The sequence below is a fragment of the Scyliorhinus torazame genome, chromosome 1, assembly GCF_047496885.1.
Source record: "Scyliorhinus torazame isolate Kashiwa2021f chromosome 1, sScyTor2.1, whole genome shotgun sequence".
NCBI lineage: Eukaryota > Metazoa > Chordata > Chondrichthyes > Carcharhiniformes > Scyliorhinidae > Scyliorhinus > Scyliorhinus torazame.
In genome coordinates, this window is record NC_092707.1 from 374570399 (window position 1) to 374597398 (window position 27000).

Here is a 27000-nt window from a genome sequence, read left to right on the forward strand (position 1 = left end):
ATGGAAAGGAATAGTGCGGGGGGGGGGGGGGGGGGATAGAGCATAGGGTGTCCTTATATGCCGACGACTTGCTGCTGTATGTATCGGAGCCGAGTGCGTCGATAGGAGGAATATTGGAGCTAATGCAGGTATTTGGGTCTTTCTCGGGGTACAAGTTGAACCTGGACAAGAGTGAGTACTTTGTGGTGTCTCGGCCGGGGGTGGGGGCAGGGGTGGGGGGGCTGCCATTCCGTAGAGCAGGGACTCATTTTAGGTATCTGGGGGTGCAGGTTGCCCGGGAGTGGGGGAGGATTCGCAGGTACAACATCACTAGTTTGGTGGGGAGAGTGAAAGCCGATCTGGCAAGGTGGGATGGCCTTCCTCTGTCACTGGCGGGTCGGGTACAGGCGGTTAAAATGAATGTGTTGCCGCGATTCCTGTTTATTTTTCAATGCCTACCGATTTTCCTGCCAAAGTCTTTTTTCAGGGAGATTGAGGGAAGGATTACCACATTCATGTGGGGAGGGAAGGTGGCCAGAGTGAGAAAGGTGCTGCTACAGAGGGGAAGGCAGGCAGGGGGTTTGGGTCTCCCGAACCTGTTGTACTACTACTGGGCGGCGAATGTGGAGAAAGTGCGGAGCTGGGTCAGAGGGGTGGATTCTCAGTGGGTCAGAATGGAGGAGAGTTTGTGCAGGGGGTCGGGGCTGAAGGCACTTGCAACAGCGCCACTCCCGATAGCTCCGGGGAAATATTCAGGGAATCCGGTAATAATAACTTCATTGAAAATCTGGAGGCAGTTTCGCCAACACTTCGGGTTGGGTTTAGGGTCAAGGGAAATGCCGATTCGGGGGAACCACAGATTTGAGCCAGGGAGGTGGGATGGAAGTTTTTGGAAATGGGAAGAGAAGGGGATTAAGACGCTAAAAGATTTGTTTCTTCGGGGTCGGTTTGCAGGATTGAGGGAGCTGGAAGCGAAGTATGGGCTAGAGCAGGGAGAAGTGTTTAGGTACATGCAGGTTCGGGATTTTCTCAGGAAGGAGATACAGAGCTTCCCAGAGGAACCGGCCTCCACATTGCTGGAGGATGTGTTGACGACAAGAGGACTGGAGAAGGGGGTGGTGTCAGCGGTGTACGGAGCTATTTTGGAAGAGGATAAGGCACCACTGGAAGGGATCAAAGCAAAGTGGGAGGAAGAGCTGGGAGAGGTTATAGAGGAGGGGGTCTGGTGTGAGGTGCTCCCGAGAGTGAACGCCTCCACCTCATGTGCGAGGTTGGGGCTGATACAGCTGAAGGTGGTATATAGAGCGCACCTCACAAGGGTGAGGATGAGCCGATTTTTTTGAAGGAGTAGAGGATGTGTGTGAGCGTTGCCGGGGGGGGGGGGGGGGGGGGGGGGGGGGCGCGAATCACGTTCATATGTTTTGGTCCTGTCCAAAGCCAGGGGAGTACTGGAAGGAGGTGTTTAGGGTAATTTCCAAGGTGGTGCGTGTGAAACTGGACCCCGGTCCCCAGGAGGCCATATTCGGGGTGTCGGACCAGCCAGGGTTGGAAACGGGAGCGGAGGCAGATATCATAGCCTTCACCTCGTTGATTGCCCGAAGGCGGATCCTGCTGGGATGGAGAGCAGCCTCTCCACCCAGTGCCCTGGCGTGGCGGGGGGACCTGTTGGAATACTTGACCCTTGAGAAGGTTAAGTTCGAACTGAGGGGAAGCTCGGAGGGGTTCTACAAGTCATGGGCACTATTTATTATGCACTTTCAAGAACTGGATAACATCGAACATTAGTTGGGGGGGTGGGTGGGGGGCGGGGGGGAGGGGGGCTGTTTAGATTAAGGGTGACTATGGGTAATCCCTGATTCCTTTTTGTCATTTGTTTATGTAAACATGCGGGCTGATGTTCGGGGGTTGGTGGGCGGATGGGATTGTTGTTATTATGGGGATTGACGTATCTTGCTGATTATTGTTTATTGTTGATGGGTGTAAATGTGGGAGAAAATGTGAAAATGGAGGAGAATAAAAATATTTTTTAAAATATATATATACCCGAACAGGTGCCGGAGACTAAGGGCTTTTCACAGTGACTTCATTGCAGTGTTAATGTAAGCCTACTTGTGACATTAATAAAGACTCTTATTATTATTAATTATAACCTTCTCCCCGAATCAAGACTATCATGTGATCCCCGTGTATACAGCACGGTGGCACAGTGGTTAGCACAATTGCTTCACAGCTCCAGGGTCCCAGGTTCGATTCCCCGCTGGGTCACTGTCTGTGCGGAGTCTGCACATCCTCCCCGTGTCTGCATGGGTTTCCTCCGGGTGTTCCGGTTTCCTCCCACAGTCCAAAGATATGCAGGTTAGGTGAATTGGCCATTATAAATTGCATTTAGTGTCCAAAAAAGGTTGGGTTGGGTGGGGTTACAGGGAGTTGTAGGCTTAAGTCGGGTGCTCTTTCCGAGAGCCGGTGCAGACTCGATGGGCTGAATGGCCTCCTTCTGCACTGTAAAAAAAATTCTATATGCGCTTGATCGCCTTATCATCAAAGCATTGGAAATCATTACCGTCAGATTTTCCACAGAATGGATATCAGAATTAAACCCGATCGCCTGCAGCTGGATCCGCACTCGCCCGACGCCAGGAAAGACTTCACTCACTGGCTAGCATGTTTTGAGGCCTACGTCAACGTGCCGGACCCCGCGCCAACGGAAGATAAACGTCCTGTACTCCAGACTGATCTCCAGCATGTTCCCGTTAATCCAAGACGCCACGAATTACACAAAAGCAATGGAACTCCTTACGGAACACTGCGCGCAGAAGGCGAACACGCTCTTCGCCAAGCATGTACTCGCCACCCGCTCGCAACTACCTGGTGAGTCCATCTAAGACTTCTGGCGGGCCCTAATTCCACTCGTCCGGGACTGTGACTGTCAGGCCGTCACGGCCGCCGAACATGCGAATCCCCTCATGCGCGATGCCTTCGTGACGGGGTTTGCATCGGACCGCATCCGAGAACGATTACTGGAAGGAGTTACGCTCGAACTGGCGGAGACGAAAACCTTGGCGCTCTCCATGACGGTCGCATCCCGTAACGTGCAATCGTACCCCTCCCGCCGCACTGCCCACCCTTCTACTCCTTCCTACCCCTCCTGGACCCCGCCAACGACCTCCTCAGCCGAGGCCCTGCCTTCCCAATACGCCTGCGCCGCACGCCGATCCGCGCACCCTGGGGATCCCCACTGCTACTTCTGTGGTTAGCAGAAGCTACCCCGCCAAAACTGCCTGGCCTGCACTGCCATTTGTAAAGCCTGCAGTAAAAAGGGCCACTTCGCGGCTGTGTGCGAGGCCCGCGCAGTTGCTGCGATCGTGCCCGCTATCGCCCCCTCTCCCACGCCAGACGCACAATGTGAGCCACCACCTCCCGGGTCCATGTGCGACCAATGGGCGCCGCCATCTTGTCCCCCTTCGGCCACGTGCGCCCCATGGCCGCCGCCACCTTGTCCCGACCCCGCAATGTGCGCACCATGGGCGCCGCCATCTTGTCCCGACCCCGCAAAGTGCGCACCATGGGCGCAGCCATCTTGTCCCCCACAGGGTCTCCGGACATTCCGACATAGGAACCGCACACACTCGCCACCCGAAGCATCCGATGGCTACCCGCAGCTCGCTTCGATGACGCTGGACCAATCTCGCCCGCACAACCTGGCCACCGCGTCGACAACGGTTAAAATCAACGGCCACGCAACCTCAAATTCGGCGGGCCTTACCCCCCCTTACCGTTTGCAGCCTCGCGACCCTCGAGGTCGATCTCCCCTCCCTTTTTGCCAATCTAACTGCGGATTGCAAGCCCGTTGCCACTAGGAGCAGACGGTACAGCAACCAGGACAAGACCTTCATCACGTCCGAAGTCCAGCAGCTGCTTAGGGAGGGTATTATCGAGGCCAGCAACTGCCCCTGGAGAGCCCAAGTGGTAGTGGTTAAAACTGGGGAGAAACACAGGATGGTCGTGGACTACAGCCAGACCATCAATCGGTACACGCAGCTCGACGCGTACCCCCTCCCACGCATATCTGATATGGTCAATCAGATTGCGCAGTACCGGGTCTTCTCGACAGTGGACCTGAAATCTGCCTACCACCAGCTCCCCATTCGCAAGGCGGACCGCCCGTACACCGCATTTGAAGCGGACGGCCACCTTTACCACTTCCTTAGGGTTCCCTTTGGCCTCGGTCTTCCAACGGAAGATGGACCGAATGGTTGACCGGTACGGACTGCGGGCCACCTTCCCGTACCTGGATAACGTCACCATCTGCGGCTACGACCAGCAGGACCATGACGCTAACCTTTCCAAATTCCTCCACACCGCTAAACTCCTCAACCTAACTTACAACAAGGAGAAGTGCGTGTTCATCACAAACCGATTAGCCATCCTCGGCTATGTGGTCCAGAACGGAGTGCTAGGGCCCGACCCCTATCGCCCCCTCATGGAACTCCCGCTTCCCCACTGCACCAAGGCCCTCAAACGATGCCTGGGCTTCTTCTCGTACTACACCCAGTGGATCCCTAACTATGTCAACAAGGCCCACCCACTCATTCACTCCACCGTTTTCCCCCTGATGGCCGAGGCTCACCAGGCCTACAACCGTATCAAGGCCGACATCGCCAAGGCCACGATGCAGGCAGTCGACGAGACGCTCCCCTTCCAAGTCGAGAGCGATGCATCAGACGTCGCTCTAGCCGCCACCCTCAACCAGGCAGGCAGGCCCGTGGCATTCTTTTCCCGCACTCTCCATGCCTCCGAAATTCGGCAGTCCCGCCCCTTTGAATGCCTCAGCGTGGACTTCAAAGGGCCCCTCCCCTCCACCGACCGAAACACGTACTTTCTTAATGTGGTCAACGAATATTCCAGATTCCCCTTCGCCGTCCCATGCCCCGATATGACGTCTGCCACCGTCATCAAAGCCCTCAACACCATCTTCGCTCTGTTCAGTTTCCCCGCCTACGCCCACAGCGACTGGGTATCCTCATTTATGAGCAATGAGCCGCGCCAGTACCTGCTCAACAGGGGCATTGCCTCGAGCAGGACAACCAGCTACAACCCCCAGGGAAACGGGCAGGTGGAGCGGGAGAATGGGATGGTCTGGAAGGCCATCCAGCTGGCCCTACGGTCCAGAAATCTCCCGGCCTCCCGCTGGCAGGAGGTCCTCCCCGACGCCCTTCACTCCATTCGGTCGCTCCTGTGCACTGCAACTAACTAAACCCCTCATGAATGTCTCTTTGCCTTCCCCAGGAAGTCCACCCCCGGGGTTTCGCTCCCAATGTGGCTGGCAGCTCCAGGACCCGTCCTCCTCCGCAAGCACGTGCGGCAACACAAGGCGGACCCGTTGGTTGAGAGGGAACAGCTACTTCACGCGAACCCACTGTACGCCTACGTAGAGTATCCCGACAGCTGCCAAGACACAGTCTCCCTCAGGGAACTGGCACCAGCTGGGTCCCCACACATCCCCTCTCTGCCCCGGCGCCACTCTCCCTCCCCCCAGCGCACCCCACCACAGCCCCCGCTCCAGGACGATCCGTCCTCCCCTTGGTCCCACCCGGGGATGAAGATGAGGTCGACACTCTCCCGGAGTCACCGACGACCGAACCGACGCCGAAATCGCCACCAGAACTGCAGCACTCGCAACGACAGATCAAGGCGCCCGATAGTCTGAATTTGTAAACTTTTCCTTAAAATGGTAAACACCTGAATGTAAATAGTTTTCCACTACCCCGCTGGACTCTTTTTTAACAGAGGGTGAATGTGGTCGCCACCACTGTTGTATTGTATACACCGTTTTCGAGGGGTATTAGGGTAAGGCCCCTGTACTACAGGTACGGGGGTAGATCCCTGCCTGTTGGTTCCGCCCAGTAGGCGGAGTATAAATGTGCGCGCCGAGCTGCAGCCATTTCGGCAGCAGCTGTGGGAGGCTACACATCTCTGCGTAATAAAGCCTCGATTACACTCTTCTCTCGTCTCGTCGTAATTGATAGTGCATCAATACCCCTGGAATATAATACTCTTACATTGACTAAACATTATAGCCAACCCTAATAGCGCATTAGCAGATGGGATGTCGGCTCCAGTCAGCTATGACATAGACAGATGTTTGTGACTCCTAATCTCCAATGTGGTGCCAATGGCCCCACCATTGCATGCTCCAAAACACCCAGGGGCCTCGTTAGTTGAATAGTTCAAACCTGAAATCCCCCTATAATATGTCCGTGACTTTAGCTGTCTGAATTTCCTGCCTTCCATCTTTTTGGATTTCACCTTCAGTCGTTGTTTGACCTCAGACGAGAAGCAGAATTCCAGGTAAGCAACCTGTCTCTGACTGTCATTTATCATCCAAAAGTTATAAGCAGGAAGAGTTCAGTCCTGGTTTCAAATTGCCTGGCCCTTATCTACACTCTGAATTACTGGAACATTGGAACTTCTGTGCCTTTAAGAATAATTCATTTCTGTGTGCCTTCTCCCATAGCGGAAGTCCTTACTTCTGGAAAGATAGATCGCTCTGAAACAGTCAGCTTGCTATTCTCTGAAGGAATACAACATTGGACATTTGGGGCGTCATTCTCCGACCCCCGCTGGGTCGGAGAATCGCCGGGGGCTGGCGTGAATCCCGCCCCCGCCGGTTGCCGAAGTCTCCGGCACCGGATATTCGGCGGGGGCGGGAATCGGGCCGCGCCGGTTGGCGGGCCCCCCCGCTGGATTCTCCGGCCCAGATGGGCCGAAGTCCCGCCGATAAATTGCCTGTCCCGCCGGCGTGGATTAAACCACCTTTTGAACGGCGGGACAAGGCGGCGTGGGCGGGCTCCGGGGTCCTGGGGGAGGGGGCGGGGCGATCTGGCCCTGGGGGGTGCCCCCACGGTGGCCTGGCCCGCGATCGGGGCCCACCGATCCGCGGGCGGGCCTGTGCCGTGGGGGCACTCTTTCCCTTCCGCCTCCGCCACGGTCTCCACCATGGCGGAGGCGGAAGAGACTCCCTCCACTGCGCATGCGTGGGAAACTGTCAGTGGCCGCTGACGCTCCCGCGCATGCGCTGCCCGGGGATGTCATTTCCGCGCCAGCTGGCGGGGCAACAAAGGCCGTTTCCGCCAGCTGGCGGGGCGGAAATTCCTCTGGCGCCGGCCTAGCCCCTCAATGTTGGGGCTCGGCCCCCAAAGATGCGGAGCATTCCGCACCTTTGGGGCGGCGCGATGCCCGTCTGATTGGCGCCGTTGATTCTGGACTCATGTGAAACATAACTCTTACTTTTATCTTGGATTTTCTCTGAATCCATTTCATTTCCTTATTCCTCTTTTATTGTATAAAACATCAAAACGGGGGGGGGCATTGCGAAATCCAGTCCCTGCGACTTATGTTTGTGTAAAATAAACCAACCCTCTCATTTGACCTCATCTCAAGTTTGCTGTGGGATTATTAATCGAGGTTTTGATCACGGCAAACTGAAAATATGCACCACTTGTAAAGGGGGAAATCAGAATGCCATTCTGCATATGGAAGGTTAGAGAGAGGGGAAATCTGAGGACTATTCAAAATAATCCACCTCCTGTCTGTAAAAAGGACATTACAGCTCAATCTGATAAAAGTGCTTGGAGTTATGATGACATGTTTCTGCCTCAGAGATATTTTTAAGCCTGCTAGTTTGGCGGTGGGGTGGCGGTGCAGGGGTGGCGGTGGGTGCTGGTGACAGCTACCCGCTGCTTGGCCCCTTAATTGGCCTATTAAGGTAGTTGTCCATCTGCAGTCTGGGGTGCCCCACCCCCCAATGAGGCCGAATCTCAGCCAATGAATAGTGACCGACCCCTGGCAGCAGTGGACCTGGTGTTGTGCGGGGGGGAGGGGGGGACGGAAGGGGGGAGGGGGGGACGGAAGGGGGGAGGGTCCAATATTCCATTAATCACTTTGAAATGCCTCCATTTCCTCCCCCCTCTCCTGCCCCACTCACCCCCACCGTAACATGGCCATGTGTGCCAGATGGCCACAGTTGTGGATGCAGACTGCCCTGTGGAAAGGTGCCCCCCCCCCCCCCCCCAACGACAGCCTGAAGCTGGGGCCTCCTTTTATTTTTGAAGTTTTTAACAGGTCCTAAAAGGGCATCTACATCATGAGGTGCACAATTTCTCATCTACCTACCTAGGCAGCTCCCACCTCTGATGGTGGGCTATCAATATGTCAGTGGTGGAGGGTCTCTTGTTGGGCCTCTGGCCTTGGAACCCCGCCCTCCACCCGTAATTGGATGGTGATTGTGGGCCAAAGCCCCTAATTTAGCCTCCATCTCAAACAGTCACATCAGGCATCAAACGCCAAAGTGACGTGAGATCTGGATGCGGAAATGAACCTCAACTCTGGAACAAAGTTCAGCTCCATATTTCCAGCGAATGACGTATTGAGAACAAAGAGCTGGATAAAATTGAGTGTAAGAGAGAGAAAACAGAGCAAGAGAAACTATTTTAGCACAGAAGGTGGCAAGGCTGTGGAATTTGTTTGCAGAGTTTATGAGACAACACATATATTTAAAGGCAGGCTAGATAGATGGTGATGAGAACAGAATGGGGCACAGGGTTAGGACTACTGTTTGATGTCGAAGGCATCCAAAAGCAGAAACTAATTTTCTCCAACAGCTTGTTTCCAGGTTGTGATTTTTGTGAATTCAATGTGAAAAAAGTGGCCACTGTAATCTGCCATTTGTCCACACACTTTTGCATAACAATACGCAGTCAAGTTCTCTCGAACCTTCACACCCACACATAATTAAAATGTTCTTGCACCATGTTGAGTTACTGAATAGAAACATTTGCGAGAAAATATGCTTTTATCTTCAGCACATAATGTGGGTTGACAGATGTGTCCATATATTACAGGTAATCAACTCACTGCCTTCAAACAGATAGGAAGCTGGGTTGTCTCGGCACCTACACAGAGCATTCATAATTTCCCAAATTGGATTCTTTCCAAGGGAGGGTGTGGCAGATGGTGAGGCTGGAGGAACATCCCGTGGGCTGCTTGGCCACCTTCTCCTCATTTTCACGAGATTGAATTCTCTTGCAAAGGCTGCCTGAGAATCTGTTGCTGTAGAGGGCTGCCTCTCACCTGCTAATGCAAACAGAAGACTAAGTGCTAACCTCCATCCGCTGCCCCTCTTTGTAGGTCATGAAAGTCCGGAGAGCCAGCTGTAGTAGAGAGAAAGGTGGACGGCCATCCGGAAGATGGGTTATCAAACTCTCGAAGCCCTTGCAGGCAGCAGCCCAGAAATCAGAAGCTTGCAAACCCTGGGATGGATATTGGGTGATTCACTCCTCACAGGTGAACAGTAGCTAGGACAGGGGTAAAAGATGGCAGAGGGCATAGTTCTCCAGCGGGGAAGCTCATGTCCTGGCTCTGCTGCAGAAGGCACAGTCTTTAAGAGAAGTTGTGCAATTGCTCAATGCATCTGACTGTCTGTCATGTCGGCCTGTGTGGAGGATTCCACTTACAATTTGTGCGCCATCAAGGTCGTGCAGTTAACCAGGCAGCGTGTCACCGCTCTTTCACCATGAACAAAGATCCTTTGTTCAGGCATCATCAACACTGGCTGCTTCAATCAAAACTCAAATTGGTGTCATTCAGACTCTAGGTTCTACAAGCTTGCAAAGTTTGTGGGAAACGTGGATAGGGACTTCAGAAGCCCCCCTGAAATCTGTTGTCCTACAGATCATTGCGAGGATTGAAGCACTGAACCATGTGAGTGGCAGTGACGCCATGGAAGAAGGCACATGCTGTCCTTTCTCAGAATGTCAACAGACCTACTTCCCTGCCACTCTGAAGCAGCACACATACTAGAATCAGAAAGCAGGCTGGGTTAGGCTGCTCTGCAGTAGCCGAGATGCTATAGCCTCAGCTCTGCCCTCTTCCTGGCCCTCGATCCTGCCCATCTCACTTATTCTTATCAAAGGCACAACAGTTTTCCACATCCAAAACTGAAGCTACTTGGGTAGCATCTTGTTCACGCACTAGAATAGATAGAAGGCCACATTGGCCAGCTATTAAAGGTTTGATAATTATTAATACATGGATCTGTTTGTGTTGTGAATAACACTTTTTTATGGAATTCTTGATGTTCAGAGATGTTCTTATTTGAAAGAATTGCCCTGGTATATGGGTTGGGGGCAGTACTATGGACTGTGGAAGGAATGAGCTGACGTAGGGAAGGTTGTGGGCTGCAGGGTAATAGAGATGGTTTAGCCAAACTCTCCTAAATATGATCATATGAAATAGGAGCAGAAGTAGGCCATTCGGCCCCTCAAGCCTGCTCTATCATTTTACTAAGATCATGGCTGATCTGTTTCTGTTTCAAGTTCTACGTTCCCATCTACCCCAGATAATCTTAGATTCTTGCCAAGACAAAGGAATCAATCTACTTCTGCCTTAAAAGTATTCAATGGCCCTGTCTTCATCTCCTTCTGAGGCAGAGAGTTCCAAAGTCGCACAACTCTCTGAGAGATCTCTGCCTTAAAAGGGTGACCCCTAATTTTAAAGTTACCCCTAGTTCTGGACTCACCAACAAGAGGAATCATCCTTTCCACATCCACCTCGTCAAGGCCATTCAGGATCTTAGATACTTCAATCAAGTCATTCCTCACTCTTTGAAATTCCAGTGGAAACAAGCCCAGTCTGTCTGACCTTTCCTCATACCATTTCAGTATCAATCCAGTAAGCCGCCACTGAATCACCTCCAACACATTTATATCCTCCCTTAAATAAGGAGACCAAATTTGCACACTGTATTCAAGATGTGGTCTCACCAATGCACTGTATAACTGAAGCATTATATCCTTATTCTTATGTTCAGTTCCTCTCATAACAAAGGTTAGCATTCCATTAAGTAAGCCTTTTTGCTTACTTACTGTATCTGCATATTAACTTTTTGGGACACATGCACTAGAACACCTAATCCATCTACACCTGAGAGTTCTGCAGCTGTTTTCCATTTAAGTAATACTCTGCTTTTTCATTCTTCCTGCCTAAGTGAATAACTGTACATTTTCCCACATTATCTGCTAGATATTTGCCTACTCACTCAACCCATCTATACCCATCTGCAAACCCTGTATGTTTTCTTCACAACATACTTTCCTACCTATCTTTATTTTGTCTGCAAATTTAGCTACCTCCACAAATGGCTCAATAGTACATAGTCATATAGTAGATAAAACATACAGTGCAGAAGGAGGCCATTTGGCCCATCGAGTCTGCACCGACCCACTTAAGCCCTCACTTCTACCCTATCCCTGTAACCCAATAACCCCTCCTAACCTTTTTGGTCACTAAGGGCAATTTAAGAACAAAGAACAAAGAAAAGTACAACACAAGAACAGGCCCTTTGGCCCTCCAAGCCTGCGCCGACCATGTGAGGTAATGCATTTTGGAAGGTCTAATACAGGTAGGGAATATACCCTCAAGAGTATTGACAGTCAGAGAGATCTAGGTGTACAGGTCCACAGGTCACTGAAAGGGGCAACACAGGTGGAGAAGGTAGTCAAGAAGGCATACGGCATGCTCACCTTCATTGGGCGGGGCATTGAGGATAAAAATTGGCAAGTCATGTTGCAGCTGTATAGAACCTCAGTTAGGCCACACTTGGAGTATAGTGTTCAATTCTGGTCGCCACACTACCAGAAGGATGTGGAGGCTTTAGAGAGGGTGCAGAAGAGATTTACCAGGATGTTGCCTGGTATGGAGGGCGTTAGCTATGAAGAGAGATCGAATAAACTTGGTTTGTTCTCACTGGAACGACGTAGGTTGAGGGGCGACCTGATAGAGGTCTACAAAATTATGAGGGGCATAGACAGAGTGGATAGTCAGATGCTTTTTCCCAGGGTAGAGGGGTCAATTACTAGGAGGCATAGGTTTAAGGTACGAGGGGCAAGGTTTGGAGGAGATGTATGAGGCAAGTTTTTTAAACAAAGGGTAGTGGGTGCCTGGAACTCGCTGCCAGAGGAGGTGGTGGAAGCAGGGACAATAGTGACGTTTAAGGGGCATCTTGACAAATACATGAATAGGATGGGAAGAGAGGGATACAGACCCCGGAAGTGTAGAAGATTTTAGTTTAGACGGGCAGCATGGTCGGCACAAGCTTGGAGGGCCGAAAGGCCTGTTCCTGTGCTGTACTTTTCTTTGTTCCTTGTTCTTTGACTCCTTGCTTAAGTTCCTTCCTACTTTCCTTATATTCCGCACAGGCTTCGTCTGTTCCCAGCCTTCTAGCCCTGACAAATGCCTCCTTTTTCTTTTTGACGAGACCTACAATATCTCTCATTCTCCAAGGTTACCGAAATTTGCCATATTTATCCTTCTTCCTCACAGGAACATGCCGGTCCTGAATTCCTTTCAACTGACATTTGAAAGCCTCCCACCTGTCAGATGTTGACTTACCCTCAAACATCTGCCCCCAATCTTGCTTCTTCAGTTCCCGCCTATCATTGTTACAATTAGCCTTCCCCCAATTTAGCACATTCACCCTAGGTCCCCCCTTATCCTTGTCCACCAGCACTTTAAAATTTACTGAATGGTGGTCACTGTTCCCGAAATGCTCCCCTACTGACACTTCTACCACCTGTCCGGGCTCATTCCCCAATACCAGGTCCAGTCTAGCCCCTTCCCTAGTTGGACAATCTACATATTGTTTTAAGAAGCCCTCCTGGATGCTCCTTACAAACTCTGCCCCATCTTCTGCACTGTAAATTCTATGATAATCTATGATAATCTATGATAAGCCCCTAGCACTAAGTGGGTCCCAGTCAATATTGGGGAAGTTAATGTCTCCCATCACAACAACCCTGTTGCTTTTACTCCTTTCCAAAATCTGTCTACCTATCTGCTCCTCTATCGCCCGCTGGCGGTTGGGTGGCCTGTAGTAAACCCCCAACATTGTGACTGCACCCTTCTTATTCCTGATCTCTACCCATATAACCTCGCTGCCCTCTGAGGTGTCCTCCCGCAGCACAGCTGTGATGTTCTCCCTATTCAATAGTGCAACTCCTCCACCCCTTTTACCTCCCACTCTATCCCGCTTGGAACATCTAAATCCTGGAACGTTTAGCTGCCAATCCTGTCATTCCCTCAACCAGGTCTCTGTAATGGCAACAACATCATAGTTCCAAGTACTCATCCAAGGTCTAAGTTCATCTGCCTTACCTGTTATACTTCTTGCATTAAAACATATGCACTTCAGGCCATCAGTCCCTCTGTTTTCAACAGCATCCCCCTGGATGCCCTTCCTCAGAGCCATACTGGCCCTATTCCCTTGTTCTCCCTCAATTTCTGACCAATTGCTTCGGTATCCACCTCCTGCCATACTAGATTAAACCCTCCCGTGTGACACTAACAAACCTTGCGGCCAGGATATTTATGCCTCTCCGGTCTAGATGCCACCTGTCCTCTTAGACAGGTCACACCTGCCCCGGAGAGCTCCCAGTGGTCCAGATAATATTGGCCAAACCACCTAACCTACACGTCTTTGGACTGTGGGAGGAAACCGGAGCACCTGAATAAAACCCACGCAGACACGGGGAGAATGTGCAGACTCCACACAGACAGTGACCCAGCGGGGAATCAAACCTGGGACCCTGGCGCTGTGAAGCCACGGTGCTAGCCACTTGTGCTACCGTGCTGCCCAATAGTTTGGCCCTTGTACAGGTCAAAGTTAGGGAGCATGTGGCACGTAATGATGATCCTAGAAACCCTTCAGAGACTGCACTACAAGAGGTAGCACAGTGGTTAGCACTGTTGCTTCGCAGAACCAGAGACCCTGGTTCTTTTCCTGGCTTGGTTCATGTCTGCACGTTCTTCCCGTGTCTGCGTGGGTTTCCTCCGGGTGCTCCGATTTCCTCCCAAAAGACGTGCTTGTTAGGTAAACTGGACATTGAGAATTCTTTCTCAGTGTACCGAACAAAGCCAGAGTGTGGTGACGAGGGGCTGTTCACCGTAACTACATTGCAATGTTAATGTAAGCCTACTTATGACAATAATAAAGATTATTTAAAAAAAGAATCCTCTACCCTTATCCAGCTGGCAGAATTTTGCCTCAGGGTACCAATAGTTGACTCAATTGAAACTTTTGTGGGAGAGTAGCCAGGGTCATATCTGTGGACACATTTCTATTATCAGTCAATTCTGTGATTTACAGTATTTATTTTTAAATTCATCAATGAAATAGATGTTAATACCGGATAACAAAATGCTTCTGATTTTAGCCACTGATTGTCAGCATCGAATATTGCTTGAATATTGCTTGAAGCCCCCGATCACGGGCCTGGACCCCATGGAGGCCCCCCCAGGAGTCAGATCCCCCCGTCCCCTCACCAGGACGTCCACAGCGGCCACGGGTCTGAGCTCCCGCCGGGTGGTCCCAGGTTTGAACCACACCGGGTGGGACTCGGCGGAACGCGGCGGGAGTTTGGCCCATCGCCCGCGGAGAATCACCGCGGGAGCCTATTTCAGTGGCTCCTGATCGGCGCCGCGGCGACCACGTGGGTGCGATTGCTGCCGTTTCTCTGGTCGCCGGAGAATCGGCGGCCCGGCATCGGAGCGGCGTGGCGGGAATCTTGCCACAGGCTCGGAGAATCGGCGCAGATTCGGAGAATCCCGGCCCATATCTCTGGAATAGTGGTCCTGACCTCTAGGTTACTAGTCTAGAAACATTACCACTATCCCACCACTGCTTTTTCCCGTTTCCCACTTCTAGTGACCTTGAAGTAAGATTGAAAATTCCTACCAAACTAGAAAAGGCCTTGTGCTGCAGAAACATGTCTACTCGTAACTGGGTTGAGACTGCTCACACTAACCTGACAATAATGCCCTCCAGTCAGAGAGCATTGTATCCATTTGATCAAGCCTAATCCACGGCCATTGCAATTCCCTGGCTAATATGCTCAAGCGGATAGCAATAAATATGATAGTAGATTATGTAACAAAGTTTAAGAACATTTTGAGTGATACTGTAAAAGTTCAGCTAATGAAAAAGCTGTAATGAGCAGTTAGCGTGGCATTAGACGCAATAACCTATGCGTCATGAATCCACTGAAATGTATTGAGGAAGTGATTAAATTTATCCAGTGGACATAGCAAGTATAAGCATTTGAAAATATTCTTCTGAAAATTTTAAATTAATGACAATTACCCAAGTGGATTAGAGATTTGCTTGGCAATAGAACAAAGGTGACAATAAAGAATCAAGTGTATTCATAGCAACAAAGTTGCTGCAGTTAGAATCATAGAATAGAATCCCTACATTGCAGAAGGAGGCCATTTGGTCCATCGAATCTGCACCGACCCTCTGAAAGAGCACTCGACCTAAGTCCACCCCCCTGCAATCCCATAACCCCACCTAACCTTTGGACACTAAGGGGTAATTTAGCACAGACAATCAACCTAACCCATCCCCCCTCCCCGCCATGGTGATCAAAGCAGGCGCACAAATGTGGTTATTCAAACACAAAATTATACTTCAAATTCCTTAAACAAACGATTCCAGTTCCTAAATACACAGGTTTGGCAAAAATCAATGCATTCAATTGTTCCTCCTACACCAACAAATGCACGCCTTAGCTTTCATTATGTCTATATATATTTAATATATATATTATATGCAAAATATGGTCAAGTATATTCAGACAGAATGCAGACCAATGAAACCTATCACAATACACTACATGATGAGTTGTACAGTATTGTACCATATTAGCCTGAAGTATGCATTATGTTGCTCTATTAGATGGATTTCTATTAGGCCGAGGCATTTATAATACACTTATATAACTTGCCCTGACAACTTGACCTAGGTTGGTAACTGTGTCAGTGAGGATGTACAATTGCAAATCGACTCTGTCCTTTGCAGCATGGTTTGTTAATACACTAGCAACACACAACACTCTTATTTAAATGTGGTATGTTCATAGAATCTCTAAAGTGCAGAAGGAGGCCATTTGGCCTATCGAGTCTACACCGACCCTTCGACAGAACACTCAACCCAGGTCCACTCCTCCACCACCCCGTGCCCGTTATTTTTTTTTAAATTTAAAGTACCCAATTCTTTTTATTGGCCAATCCACCTACCCTGCACATCTTTGGGTTGTGGGGGTGAAACCCACGCAGACCACGGGGAGAATGTGCAAATTCCACACAGACAGTGATCCAGGGCCGGGATTCGAACCTGGGACCCTGGTGCTGTGAAGCAACAGCACTAACCAGTGTGCTACCGTGCTGATTGGGGCACACAAATAGCTGGCGGGAACTGGACTGCTCTGCCATCTCAGTAGTGATGATGATACTCGTGTCACGAATGCATGCTAACAATGTTGCGGTTACAGGTAAAGATGCAGCTGCGTGTCCTGAGTTTCATGCCTCACTCATTTTCCATTTTAAATCATGCCCAGAATTCCAGGAGCAGTCATATCTCCTTCATTCTGTGCCACTCCCTCTCTACTGTCTTTATTACACCCAGGTCCGGGATCGAACCCGGGTCCTTGGCGCCCTATCCTCGTTCTAAGACATATAAAAAGATACACAGACGCACACTTCACCGACAATACAATCAGTGGTGTGTTTTTGTGATATCATGCCTCGTGCTTCATAATGCTCGGTTCCTGCTTGATTCCTTCCCGCATGACAATATTGAATATCAGCACTGTTTGCTAAACATAAAGGATTCATTTACTACGGCACAAATTGTGAGATAAGGTGATCTGCAGGCAGAAAAAGAAGTGTCCAACTCTGAAATCTGCTGATATTGGGAAGCCAATTGCAAAAGTACACTGGGCATGTTCCTCTGCAACTACTACATTTGAAGAAGGCCAAGAATTGAGCAGGGCACATTGGTCGTCACAGCTGAATTCCTTATCCAGCCTCTTGTTGTACAATGATCTGCAAGTGTGTCAAATCACCCGTGTTGTGTCAATCTGAGCACTCTGAGTCCTGAAATACAAACTGCATCGGTCAAAAAACAAGGGGAGAAAGTATCGCACCCAGTACAGAAGGGATGCTATGTCGTCTGGTTTCCAGGGGACAGTGATACACTCCCTCTCAGCAAGCCCTGTTCACCAAAGTATCACTGGTGAGTGGGGAACAAAGGGCCATGGGTCAGTGGCCCTGGAGGCGAGGTGGGAAAGAATACTTGATCTAAAAATAGTTTATGCCTCACCCAGCAATATATATTGGTACCATGTTCAGTATGGAATTGTGATTTCCCAGTTCTGATGATAGGTCAGCCACGTGTGTTTCTCCGTCCACACATAGTGCCTGACGTAGAGTCATAGAGATCCACAGCACAGAAAAGGAGCCCATCGCATCTGCACCAGTCAAAAATAACCGCACAACTGTTCTAATCCCATTTTCCAGCACTTGGGCCATAGCCTTGTATGCCTTGGGATCACAAGTGCACTTCTAAATACCTGTTAAATGTTATGAGGGTCTCTGCCTCCACCACCCTTTCAGGCAGCGAGTTCCAGACTCCCATCATCCTCTGGGTGAAAAGATTTTTCCTCACATCCCGTCCAAACCTCCTGCCACTTACCTTAAATCTATGCCTCCTGGTCATTGATCCCTCCACCAAGGGGAAACGTTTCTTCTTGTCCACTCTACCGGCGCCCCGCAAGGCTGCGTACTTAGCCCCCTACTCTACTCCCTGTACACACATGACACACAAGTTTTGCCACTCCATCTACAGGTTTGCTGACGATACGACCATAGTGGGCCGGATCTCGAATAACGACGAGTCCGAATACAGGAGGGAGATAGAGAATCTAGTGGTGTGGTGTAGCGACAACAATCTCTCCCTCAATGCCAGCAAAACTAAAGAGCTGGTAATTGACTTCAGGAAGCAAAGTACTGTACACACCCCTGTCAGCATCAACGGGGCCGAGGTGGAGATGGTTAGCAGTTTCAAATTCCTAGGGGTGCACATCTCGAAAAATCTGTCCTGGTCCACCCACGTCGACGCAACCACCAAGAAAGCACAACAGCGCCTATACTTCCTCAGGAAACTAAGGAAATTTGGCATGTCCACATTGACTCTGACCAACTTTTACAGATGCACCATAGAAAGCATCCTATCGGGCTGCATCACAGCCTGGTATGGCAACTGCTCGGCCCAGGACCGCAAGAAACTTCAGAGAGTCGTGAACGCCACCCAGTCCATCACACGAACCTGCCTCCCATCCATTGACTCCATCTACACCTCCCGCTGCCTGGGGAAAGCGGGCTGTATAATCAAAGATCCCTCCCACCCGGCTTACTCACTCTTCCAACTTCTTCCATCGGGCAGGAGATACAGAAGTCTGAGAAAACGCACAAACAGACTCAAAAACAGCTTCTTCCCCACTGTCACCAGACTCCTAAATGACCCTCTTATGGACTGACTTCATTAATACTACACCCTGCATGCTTCATCCGATGCCAGTGCTTATGTAGTTACATTGTATATGTTGTGTTGCCCTATTATGTATTTTCTTTTATTCCCTTTTCTTCTCATGTACTTAATGACCTGTTGAGCTGCTCGCAGAAAAATACTTTTCACTGTACCTCAGTAGACGTGACAATAAACAAATCCAATCCAATCCAATCCAATCCAGTCTATGCCCCTCATGCTAAAGGTGTCCAGCGATCTTTGTATTAATTTCACCTTGTCGCCCTCAGCAGTGTTTTCCTGGGGCCCCCACACCATTTGATAACTCGTTGAGCAGCACAATTCAGGTAGGAATCTTGATTTAATCCCTGGTCTGGGCTCAGTCGGTTTTCCTTGGATAGGACAATGGTTCGGGGCTGGGATTAGGTCAGTCACAAGAGATAAAGTGGAGGGAATATGTGTTCTCCAGTCATCCTGGTTATTGTGCCCCTGAGGGTGGAACTGGTCAGTACATGAACCCACACTGGCCACTTGCCTGTGGTCCTGGGGTGCAACCAGCTCCCGTGCACTGACGCCTTGGAGTTGGTCTCTACCTTCATGACAGAAAAGGACAAATAAATCAGGAGCAGGTGGGTCCTAATTACATCAAATCAGATTTAAGAATTTGGAAGAATCTGCTGCAGCAGAGCATTAATTTAAAGATGTGAGTTGTCACGGTAATAGAAAGCTCATTTCTTTTACCTCAATCAGGATAAAAAGTGCTTTGTGAATCACTCTCCTGAGAAACCACATGGAACACAAAACCATCAATCAAGCCTGCCGCATAAAGATGGGTTTCAAGAAATTAAACCTTAAGTGCCGCAGGAATTGCTGCTCCTGTGGAATCAGCAGGGTGTGGCCTAGGAACTGGACTGCAGGGCACCTGTTTTTAAAGCTGAATGCGCGCAAGTCTGTCCCTAAAATAATAATAATAATCTTTATTATTGTCACAAGTGGGCTTACATTAACACCGCAATGAAGTTACTGTGAAAATCCCCTAGTCGCCACATTACGGCGCCTGTTCGGGTACACAGAGGGAGAATTCAGAATGTCCAATTCACCCAACAGCACGTTTTTCGGGACTTGTGGGAGGAAACCAGAGCACCCGGAGGAAATCCACGCAGACACGGTGTGGTAATACCAGGTATTGCAGTACCTGAGAGGTGGATGACCATTGGCTAGACCTAGGAGTCTACCATTGGCTATCGTACATAGCTCCGCCCTGAGAAGCGGGGTATAAGAACCAATGCCGTCCCAGCACCTTCACTTTCTGTATCGAAGCTGCTGGGTACAGTTCTAGCTGATTAAAGCCTATTAGTTATGACTCACCTTGTCTCGAGAGTAATTGATTGTGCATCACATGGGGAGAACGTGCAGACTCCGCACAGACAGTGACCCAAGGCTGGGATTCGAACCTGGGACCCTGGCGCTGTGAAGCAACAGCACTAACCAGTGTGCTACCGTGCTGATTGGGGGCACACAAATAGCTGGCGGGAACTGGACTGCTCTGCCATCTCGGTAGTGACTATGATACTCGTGTCACGAATGCATGCTAACAATGTTGCAGTTACAGGTAAAGATGCAGCTGCGTGTCCTGAGTTTCATGCATGACCCATTTTCCATCTGAAATCATACCCAGAATTCTAGGAGCAGTCATATCTCCTTCATTCTGTGCCACTTCCTCTCTGCTGTCTTTATTACACCAAGGCCAGCTGTTAGACCAAGAGGGTTATTCCCTCTGGTCATGTCTCATGATTCTGCATGTACCCTTGTGGAACTGGCCCGTCTTTGCAGAACACAGCTTCAATGAGAGTTATTCTGGCACAAGGAAAATCGTTGAACAAACGAATGGTGCGCTTAAGCTTTCACTTTCTGGACTGTTTCTCAGGAGCGTGGCAGTATAGTCCTGAGCTGCCTGCTTCAAACTTTGCCATCAAGAGGGGACAGCCCTTATCACCAGCTGCATAGTAGCAAATTCAGATGGAGAAGCAGGAAGATGAAGAAGAGAAAGAGGAAAATGAGGAGGTAGGAATCCTGTGTCCATGGCTGGAATTCTCTGGTTGCCGATGCCGAAATCGCGTTCGACGATCAGCCAGAGAATACCCATTTCTGATGCCGCTTTCGCGATCCTCCGCCCCCTCCAAAGCGACGCACTCTAGGTGCACAGCACACGCCGTATCGCCGGCCTCAGGACGTTGCCCACCCCCAATGCTCCACCGCCGGCCGGCCGATCTCCCGACGGCGTTGTTCGCCTGTGCTATCATCCATCGGGAACTCGGCGTGGCGGCTGCGGACTCAATCCAGTGCCACCACAGACGGGGGACGGCCGATCCACGGGCAGGGGGGACTTTGTCAGGGGCTGGGGGCACTGTTGGGGGGTGGTCCGGAGCTCGCGAGCCGGCCAAAGGGGGGAACTAAATTGCAGACTGGGTCCGCGCGCGGCCGGCGTTATGTTGCATGGCGCAGCTGCTGCAGGCCGCTGCCGTGCACATGTGCGGTCACGGACCTGGCAATTCTCTGGCCAAACGGAGGAATTGTTGGTCGTAAAACATCACTATTCCCACACCGACATCAGGACATGGCCTCAAAATCGGAGAATCCAGGCCCTTAACTGCTCTCGGAGACCAGCTTATTTAAAAGCGCATTGACTAAATCAGTGCTTCCATTCTACTCTACATTGCTGGAGGTCAGTCATCCCAGCTCCAGGACATCACTGCAGGAGTTGCTCAGGATAATGTCCTAGGCTCAAACATCTTAACTACTTCATCAATGACCTTCCTTCCATCCTAAGATCAGAAGTGGGGATGTTCCCTGATGACTGCACAATGTTCAGCACCATTCATGACTCCTCAGACACTGAAGCAGTTCATGTACAAATGCAGCAAGACTAGGACAATATCCCTGGTTTAGCACAGGGCTAAAGAGCTGGCTTTGAAAGCAGACCAAGGCAGGCCAGCAGCACGGTTCAATTCCCGTACCAGCCTCCCCGAACAGGCGCCGGAATGTGGCGACTAGGGGCTTTTCACAGTAACTTCATTGAAGCCTACTTGTGACAATAAGTGATTTTCATTTCATTTCATTTCAATATCCAGGCTTGGGCTGACAAGTGGCAAGTAACATTTGCACTACACAAGTGCCAGGCAATGTTCATCTAACCATCGGCACTTGGCATTCAATGGCATTACCATCCCTGAATCCTCCACTATTAGTATCCTGGGCTTGCCATTGAACAGAAGCAGAACTAGACTAGTCATATAAATATTCTGGTTACACGAGCAGGTCAGAGGTTCAGAATCCTACAGCAATTAATTCACCTCCTGACTCCCCAAAGCCTGTCCATCACCTACAGCAAAAGTCAGGAGTGTAATGGATTACTCTCAGTCATATAAATACTGTGGTTACAAGATCAGGTCAGAGGTTCAGAATCCAGCGGCAATGAACACATCTTCTGACACCCCAGAACCTGTCCACCATCTACAAGGCACAAGTCAGGGGTGTAATGGAATACTCTCCACTTTCTTGGGTGAGTGCAGCTCCAACAACACTCAAGCTGCTTGACACCAACCAGGACAAAGCAGCCCACATGATTGGCACACCTTCCACAACCGATACACAGTAGCAGCCTTGTGTACCATCTACAAGATGCGCTGCAGGAACTCACCAGTACTCCTTAGAATGCACCTTCCGAACCCACGACTGCTAGCATCTAGAAGGACAAAGGCAACAGACACATAGGAACATCACCACTTGGAAGGTCCCCACCAAGCCACTCATCATCCTGACTTGGAAATACATCACCATTCCTGGAACTCTCTCCCGAACAGCACTGTGAGTGTACCTATAGCACATGGACAGCAGAGGTTCAAAAAGGCAGCTCACCATCACTTTCTCAGGGTTGATTGGGGGTGGGTAATAAACGCTGGTCTAGCCAGAGATGCCCACATTGCATGAATAAGTGAAGAAAAGACAAATCCTTACCTCTCTTACAGGCATCCACGGAGAACTAAATCCGGGATTTACCTTTGCACTCTAAAATGGGTCTAGCATACTGGCCAATACTTTTTTAAATATAAATTTCGAGTACCCAATTCATTTTTTTCCAATTTAACGTGGCCAATCCACCTAGTTTACACATCTTTTGAGTTGTGGGGGCGAAACCCACACAAACACAAGGAAAATGTGCAAACTCCACACGGACAGTGACCCAGAACCGGGATCGAACCTGGGACCTCAGCGCCGTGAGGCTGCAGGGCTAACCCACTGCCTCACCGTGCTGCCCTGCGTACTGGCCAATACTGGTAGATAAGACTGAAATCTGGTAAATATTGGTGCGGTCGAACCAGGTTTTGTGTCTCAGACAGTAATGCCTCTACCCCTGAGCCCAAAGCTCTGGGTTTAAGTCCCACTCCAAGGTTGGTTGGTCACAAAAGGAGTGTCCATGATGTGGTTCAGCACCGGAATAACTGACTAACTCACTAATCCTTCACCACTATTCCCCAAAGTGTGTGTGAAGATATGACGACTCTCTGTGCTGGCTGTCCTAGTTGTGGCCGAGTACTGAAAACTGGAACTGTATTAGCAAAGCCCTTCATTCACATATTTAATAGCTCTGGGCCTATATAGGCAGGACGATCCATTGGTGATAAAATTTAAGAAGGGCAAGATATTACACAAGATAAAAGCCCAATTAGTCAGCTGCTACTTGCATGGTGAGGTGTTGGTTGAAATTTGAAATATCTGCCCAGATCTTCCAGTCAGCTGATCATTAGGGGCCAAATTTATCTCCCCCCCTCCCCCTCCCCCCACACAACCCCCAAGCTGCCCTATGGGAGCCTGTAGTAGTCCCACTGCAACAATTCCATAGGAATTATCCGGAAAGTTTGAACTTCCACTGGGCAATTTCCCTGCTGGTGCAGGAGGGAGGGTTTCAGATTTCTGGATAATTGGGGCTCCTTCTGGGGTCGGTGGGACCTCTACAAACGGGATGGGTTACACCTGGACCAGAGGGATACCAATATCCGGGGGGGGGGGGGGGGGGGGGGGAATTTGCTAATGCTCTTCGGGAGGGTTTAAACTAGTTCAGCAGGGGATTGGGTGAGGTCATGAGTAAGGTTTCAAAGTTGCAGGAGTGTACCGGCAGGCATAAAGGTGGTTTAAAGTGTGTCTTCTTTAATGCCAGGAGCATCCGGAATAAGGTGGGTGAACTTGCGGCATGGGTTGGTACATGGGACTTCGATGTTGTGGCCATTTCGGAGACATGGATAGAGCAGGCACAGGAATGGTTGTTGCAGGTGCCGGGGTTTAGATATTTCAGTAAGCTCAGGGAAGGTGGTAAAAGAGGGAGAGGGGTGGCATTGTTAGTCAAGGACAGTATTACAGTGGCAGAAAGGACGTTTGATGAGGACTCGTCTACTGAGGTAGTATGGGCTGAGGTTAGAAACAGGAAAGGAGAGGTCACCCTGTTAGGGGTATTCTATAGGCCTCCGAAAAGTTCCAGAGATGTAGAGGAAAGGATTGTAAAGATGCTTCTGGATAGGAGCGAAAGCAACAGGGTAGTTGTTATGGGGGACTTTAACTTTCCAAATATTGACTGGAAACTCTATAGTTCGAGTACTTTAGATGGGTCTGTTTTTGTCCACTGTGTGCAGGAGGGTTTCCTGACACAGTATGTAGATAGGCCAATGAGAGGCGAGCCCATTTTGGATTTGGTACTGGGTAATGAACCAGGACAGGTGTTAGATTTGGAGGTAGGTGAGCACTTTGGTGATAGTGACCACAATTCAATTGCATTTACTTTAGTGATGGAAAGGGATAGGTATATACCGCAGGGCAAGACTTATATCTGGGGGAAAGGCAATTATGGTGCGATGAGGCAAGACTTAGGATGCATCGGATGGAGAGGAAGACTGCAGGGGATGGACACAATGGAAATGTGGAGCTTGTTCAAGGAACAGCTACTGCGTGTCCTTGATAAGTATGTACCTGTCAGGCAGGGAGGAAGTGGTCGAGCAAGGGAACCGTGGTTTACTAAAGCAGTCAAAACAGTTGTCAAGAGGAAGAAGGAGGCTTATGTAAAGATGAGACATGAAGGTTCAGTTAGGGCGCTCGAGAGTTACAAGTTAGCTAGGAAGGACCTAAAGAGAGAGCTAAGAAGAGCCAGGAGGGGACATGAGAAGTCTTTGGCAGGTAGGATCAAGGATAACCCTAAAGCTTTCTATAGATATGTCAGGAATAAAAGAATGACTCGGGTAAGAGTAGAGCCAGTCAAGGACAGTAGCGGGAAGTTGTGCGTGGAGTCCGAGGACACAGGAGAGGTGCTAAATGAATATTTATCGTCAGTATTCACACAGGAAAAAGATAATTTTGTCGAGGAGAATACTGAGATTCAGGCTACTAGACTAGAAGGGCTTGAGGTTCAGAAGGAGGAGGTGTTAGCAATTCTGAAAAGTGTGAAAATAGATAAGTCTCCTGGGCCAGATGGTATTTACATAGAATTTAATTTCATAGAATTTACAGTGCAGAAGGAGGCCGTTCGGCCCATCGAGTCTGCACCGGCTCTTGGAAAGAGCAACCTACCCAAGGTCCACACCTCCACCCTATCCCCATAACCCAGCAACCCCACCCAACACTATGGGCAATTTTGGACACTAAGGGCAATTTAGCATGGCCAATCCACCTAACCTGCACATCTTTGGACTGTGGGAGGAAACCGGAGCACCCGGAGGAAACCCACGCACACACGGGGAGGATGTGCAGACTCCGCACAGACAGTGACCCAAGCCGGAATCGAACCTGGGACCCTGGAGCTGTGAAGCAATTGTGCTATCCACAATGCTACCGTGCTGCCCAGGATTTATCCTAGAATTCTCTGGGAAGCTAGGGAGGAGATTGCTGAGCCTTTGGCTTTGATCTTTAAGTCATCTTTGTCTACAGGAATAGTGCCAGTAGACTGGAGGATAGCAAATGTTGTCCCCTTGTTCAATAAGGGAAGTAGAGATAACCCCGGTAACTATAGACCAGTGAGCGTTACTTCTGTTGTGGGCAAAATCTTGGAAAGGTTTATAACAGATAGGGGGCGGGATTCTCCACTCCCACGCCAAAGTGGCCGCGCCGTCGTGAACGCCGTCGAGGTTCACGACGGCGTGGAACGGCCCCGGTCCTGACCGATTCAGGCCCTGACAATGGGCCAGTATCGGGGCCACGTCATCTACACGTGCCAGGCCTTGTCGCCCACGTAAAAGCGGCGCCGCATAGATGACGCAGCCGGCGCCGCATAACGGACGTCATCCGCGCATGCGTGGTTGCCGTCCTCACTAAGTCCATCCCGCAAGAAGATGGGGGATGGATCTTGCGGGGCCGCGGAAGGAAGGAGGTCCTCCTTCAGAGAGGACGGCTCGACGATCGGTGGGCACCGATCGCAGGCCACCCCACATTCCAGGTGAAGCCCGGTGCAGGATCCCCCCTCGCCCCCCCCCACAGCAACCCCCCCCCCCCCGCGTTCACGCACCGCCCACGACTGCAGCGACCAGGTGTGGACGGCGCCGGGGGGAACCCGCCGTTTTGGCCTGGCCGATCAGCCCATCCGGGCCTCAGAATAGCGGGGGTGCCGGAGAATCGCCATTTTCAGTGTCTCCGGCGATTCTACGGCCTGCAGCCCGCGAAACTTGACCGGGCCATTCCCGCCGCTTGGGAGAATCGCAGGAGGGCGTCGGACCGGCGTCCCTGGAAATTTTGGCAGCCCAGGCGATTCTCCCAACCGGCATGGGAGTGGAGAATCGCGCCCAAGATGTATAATTATCTGGAAAGGAATAATTTGATTAGAGATAGTCAACACGGTTTTGTGAAGGGCAGGTCGTGCCTCACAAACCTTATTGAGTTCTTTGAGAAGGTGACCAAACAGGTGGATGAGGGTAAAGCAGTTGATGTGGTGTATATGGATTTCAGTAAAGCGTTTGATAAGGTTCCCCACGGTAGGCTACTGCAGAAAATACGGAGGCATGGGATTCAGGGTGATTTAGTAGTTTGGATCAGAAATTGGCTCGCTGGAAGAAGACAAAGGGTGGTGGTTGATGGGAAATGTTCAGACTGGAGTCCAGTTACTAGTGGTGGACCACAAGGATCTGTTTTGGGGCCACTGCTGTTTGTCATTTTTATAAATGACCTGGAGGAGGGCGTAGAAGGATGGGTGAGTAAATTTGCAGATGACACATAAGTCGGTGCAGTTGTGGGCAGTGCGGAAGGATGTTACAAGTTACAGAGGGACATAGATAAGCTGCAGCGCTGGGCTGAGAGGTGGCAAATGGAGTTTAATGCAGAAAAGTGTGAGGTGATTCATTTTGGAAGGAATAACAGGAAGACAGAGTACTGGGCTAATGGTAAGATTCTTGGCAGTGTGGATGAGCAGAGAGATCTCGGTGTCCATGTAAATAGATCCCTGAAAGTTGCCACCCAGGTTGAGAGGGTTGTTAAGAAGGCGTACGGTGTGTTAGCTTTTATTGGTAGAGGGATTAAGTTTCGGAGCCATGAGGTCATGTTGCAGCTGTACAAAACTCTGCTGCGGCCGTATT